Below are 4,644 nucleotides of genomic sequence, written 5' to 3'. Positions count from 1 at the left end.
TGCAACCTCCAAGTTTTTCATAGTATTTTTTGTGTTCCCTCTTTTCTAACGAAGTGTTTCCAACTTCGCTCATCTCAATTGTTTTCTTTCTTTCAATTTGTTTAACCTCTCAAGGTTTGTTGGTTTCACTCATTTGTCAAAGAAGCAACTTTGTTTTACCTATTCCTCTTCTACTTCTCTCCGGTGCCACCCCTAGATCTCGGGGCGAGATCTCTTGTAAGTGAGGGAGAGTTGTAACGACCAGAGACGGACGCTCTAGATGCCTTTCATGTTTTGCGTGTTAGCTGTGTTAATTAATTGTTTGTTGCATTCATCATGTCATCATCTGCATTGCATCGGCAATCCGTTGCCGTCATTGTTTTAAAAACTTGCATCCGCTTGTAGTTGCCGCTCTCTTCCCTGAGCCCATCAAACCCCTTGCCTCCATGGCCTTTTGTCAAACCCTCGCGCACGTCCGAAACTTACCCGAACCCGACCCGCTCAGTCATCACCGTTGGGTCCGGATCATCCCCAAACACCCCTAAAATATCTTCGGTTCTTTGTTGGACTTTCCTAGCCTATTTTTCTCGCACCATCTATTTTCGACCGGAGGGTCCAAACCTAATCTTAATCTGTATATGTAGCCCACCTAGTCTAAAACGAGACCAATTCCCTAATTTCTAGGGATCCTCCTAGCCGCTGCCGCCGCTCCTCCTGTCTCTTCTTCCTTGTGATCCTCACATCCACCTCGGTTTCAGCCACCAACGAACCAGCTCCCAAGCCTCTAATCTCCCGATCCATCCTTCCACCAACTCCCGTGCAGCCGCCCAAGGACGCGCCACTCCCCGAGGACCTGATCCACCCCCTCTATTCCCGAGGCCCGAGCAGGAGCGCTCGTCCTCGTCTTCTCATGCGGCCAGCCGCCTCGATGGCGACCTCCAGGGCCACGCCGCGCCATGCTTCTTCCTCCTCCTGGAGGAGATGCCCCTCGCCGGAGCTCCCCACCACCAGCAGGTTGCCGCACCTTTCCTCCGTCCCCTCCTTCCTATCGATCTCTCTCACCGGACTCCCTCTATTTCCTGTGTAACAGAGCCACCGCCCTGGAGCTTCTCCTGCCCTAGCCCTGCCTCGTCCCCTCCATCGTCCTCGACCGCGCCAAATCCCTCCTTGTGCCGCTCCCTGTCTTCCTCCTCATCGTGCCAGTCCAGGAGGATCGACCTCGCCCAGCCTGCTCCTCCCGCTGAAGCCGCGCAAAGTTCTGTCCCTGCTCTACATCGCTGCGTGCTGCTGATCCAGTGGCGCCCCTCCACCTCGGATCCGCCGGCTCTATCCCGTTTTGGCACTTCCCCGCCTCAAGCTGCGTCGCCCATGCCAGAGAACGCGCCAACTCCGCCGCCATCGACCTGCTGCCAGCGCCTAGCGTCCTGTGCTTCGTCTAGGACAAGGTGCCCTGCTTGCTGCGACCTTGCGCGCCTGCAGTGATGCAGGTCATCGCTCCTAAGCACGTTGACCGCGCCCTTGCCCAGCGGCCTTGCTCGGCCTGCCTACACCAACTGGGACTCAGCCCATGCTAAGCCACCGCTGCACCCACCCTTCCGCTGTTGGCCCAAGTGCAGATTCAGCATGTGGATGTTTTTTTTTCAGTTCTGCGAAGTTAGCTATTAATCTAGGGACTACAGTTTTACAAAAAAAACCTATTGTTCATGCATTTAAGATCTGACAAACCGTGCATCAGTTAAAATGATTTAAATAGGTAAAATGGTTATAATTTTGTCTAGTTTCATAATATGCAAATTTCATCCATGTTTGAAGTGTTTAGATTTCTCTTTGCCTTTAATTTGCTAAATGATATGTCAAACTGATTTATTTCATAACTAAATAACCGTAGCTTTGAATTAAATAAACTTTATATGTAAATGGGGTAGAAAAATGCATAGATTAACTTGGTGCACTTACTTGCATGTTAAACAACTCTAAAATATGGTTTAGGATAGAACAGTGCCAATTTCAAAATATGCGCATGGGGATTTTTCAGAATTGTTGTTTGTTATTTCCGGCCTCATTTAAAATTGCCTAAATAGTTAGTTTACATATGTCTCACCTGTTGCCATGTTTAACAACATTTAATATTGTTGGGTACATAGACGAGTAACTTGTAGAATTGTTTGTTGCACCTTGCCATGCCATGCCTCATTAAACCGGACATGCATTATACTTTTTTGGGCATCAGGCCATGTTTATGTGATGGTTGTTTACCATGTTGTATGCTTATTTCCGGCTGTGCTTCTTCTCGATACTTTCGGATATGTTGCGATTGTGAGGATTCGTTCGACTATGCCCGTTCATCTACTTCATGGACTTGGTCTTCTTCCTAGCAGGATTTCAGGCAAGATGACCGTCATCTTGGATCTCAGTACTACCATTGCTATGCTAGTTGTCTCGATGCTATCGCTATGTCGCGCTATCTATCACTTGTTTATCAAGCCTCCCAATATGCCATGAAACAACCTCTAACCTTTTTCACCATCCCAGCAAACCGTTGTTTGTCTATGTTACCGCTTTGCTCAGCCCCTCTTATAGCATTGCTAGTGGCAGGTGCTGTTGCAGGTTGTTCCATGTTGGGACATGGATATCTTGGGATATCACAATATCTCTTATTTAGTTAATGCATCTACATACTTGGTAGAGGGTGGAAGGCTCGGCCTTTTGTCTGGTGTATTTTTCCACTCATGCCATCTTAGTTTCCGTCATATCGGTGTTATGTTCCTTGATTTTGCATCCCTAACACGATGAGGGTTTATGGGCCCCTCTTGACAGTTTGCTTTGAATACTCTTCTAGAAAGGCCCATCATTGGTTTTACCATTTGCCTAATAACAACTAAATGTGACAGCCCTAGAATTCTGCTTTGTAATTAGTTGCATCAGTGAGTTGCATCAATGCATCATGTTTTAATTCAAGAAACTGGAATTGAGGGAATTCGGAAAGCCTCAAAATTCAATTAAAAGAAGGGCAAGAACCCTTAAATTTGCATTCAGTGAAACCAAAATGGCCTTCATTAATGTTTGATATTTTTGGCAAGGGTTTGGGTCTAAGCCAAAATTAGTGAACATTTTTAAGGAATCATTTTGGCATTGAATTTAAATCACTATGGTGAATTTGAATATATATTCATATTATAAAGAATATATTTTGAAATGCTTTGTTATATTTTATGTTCATTTGGAGAAGCTCTTTGAGTGACATAAAATATTCAGACAAGTGTTTGGCATTGTTTGAATTTGCTTGAATTCAAAACAGTGGCAAAAGATTAAATAAAACAAATAAACAGAAAGAAATGAATGAAAAGAGAAACTTACCTGGGCTCACCTCTTGTGCAGCCCATCGGGCAGTCCAGCCACCTGGCGGCACAGCCCACCTGCAGCTGCCAGTCATCCCCAACCTCCCGCCAGGAGGATGAGGGGCGCGTGCTCGCCGCGCGCGTCCACGTGCGTGGCCACCTCCTCCTTCTGCCGACGCAGGAGAGGCTCCAGAAACCGCCACGTGCCACCCCGGTCCCTCTCGCCCATCGCTTGTCCTCAGCTCTTCATCTAGCCCCCTCTCTCTCGCAGTCGAGCACCGTCCGAGCATAGCCGTCGCCACCGCTCGGTGTTGCCGTAACCACTGCCTCCCCGTCGCCTTACCGACGCGTCCAGAGGAACCACCATCGCCTTCTTCGTCGTCTACACCAACCCACTCGACCGCGGGAGCCCTGTAGCATCGTCCCTGAGCTCATCCTCAATCTTCAGCCGCCGACAACTTCATCGTCGATTCGCCGCCGTCCGTGCTTCCCCGACCTCGCCGGCCTGCTCGTATGAACAGCGGTGAGCTCTGCCACCGTTTCCCCTGACCCTGTGGTCTATCCCTCGCCGTGGATGTCTCCCCCATGAGCTCCGAAGCTCGCTGGCGTTGTGATTCATCGCCGTCGTGGCTAGGGACACCGTGGCTTGCACCTGAGCTCGTCGTCGTGCTCGGGTTGCTCCCAGGAGACGAACGCAGCCACTAGATTGCCTTGTCATGCATCGTAGCGCCATAGCTGTCGTTGCCCAAGCTCCGGCCACTGCCGTTGAGCTCGTCGCTGCCGTTTCCAGCCAACCCAGCCGCTGACTTCGGTCCCGTTGGATGCGGAAGAGCGCCAGCTACATGTAGAGCCTCTCAGCCGCTTGTTTGGTCACCGGACGGCAAAACCCGACGCCCACCGCCGCGTCTGTCGTCGCCGACGTTGAGCCGTGGACCAAGTCCGGCGGGTTTGAACCCGCTGACCAGGGGTTTGACTTCCCTTGGCTGACTGACGTGTGGGCTAGGCCCCTGTTTAATTAGTGTTAGGTTTAGTTAGTGCTAATTACCTTAGTTAAGTAGATTGGACACTGACATGCGGGCCTAGGCTCTAATTAAACTTAGGTTAGTTAGTTAGTCACTGACCAGTGGGCCCCACTGGTCAGGTTTGACCTGGACGGCTCCTGTTGACCCTGCTGACGTCACCCTGGCGCAATGTTGACACAGTAAATCATTTTCTGGATTTAAAATAATTAGAAAATTCCAAAAAATGACTAAAACTTCTAAAAATCATAGAAATTAATCTATAACTCAGAATGAAAAAATTTATATATGAAAAATTATCAGAAAAA

General features: G+C 48.9%; 1 long non-coding RNA gene across 1 annotated transcript; it reads left to right on the top strand.

The window, feature by feature from the left end:
• Positions 1-669: 669 nt before the first annotated feature.
• LOC147975362 (uncharacterized) lies at positions 670-1,747 on the top strand. Its single transcript, XR_015600718.1, has 2 exons — positions 670-993; positions 1,070-1,747. It is a non-coding gene; the product is annotated as an uncharacterized LOC147975362 (long non-coding RNA).
• Positions 1,748-4,644: the final 2,897 nt, after the last annotated feature.

Source organism: Triticum urartu, chromosome 4A (assembly GCF_056163025.1).
Source record: "Triticum urartu cultivar PI428250 chromosome 4A, HENAU_Tu73, whole genome shotgun sequence".
Taxonomy (NCBI): Eukaryota; Viridiplantae; Streptophyta; class Magnoliopsida; order Poales; family Poaceae; genus Triticum; species Triticum urartu.
Note: the sequence above shows the minus strand (reverse complement) of the source record. Positions and strands in the feature narration are given on the sequence as shown.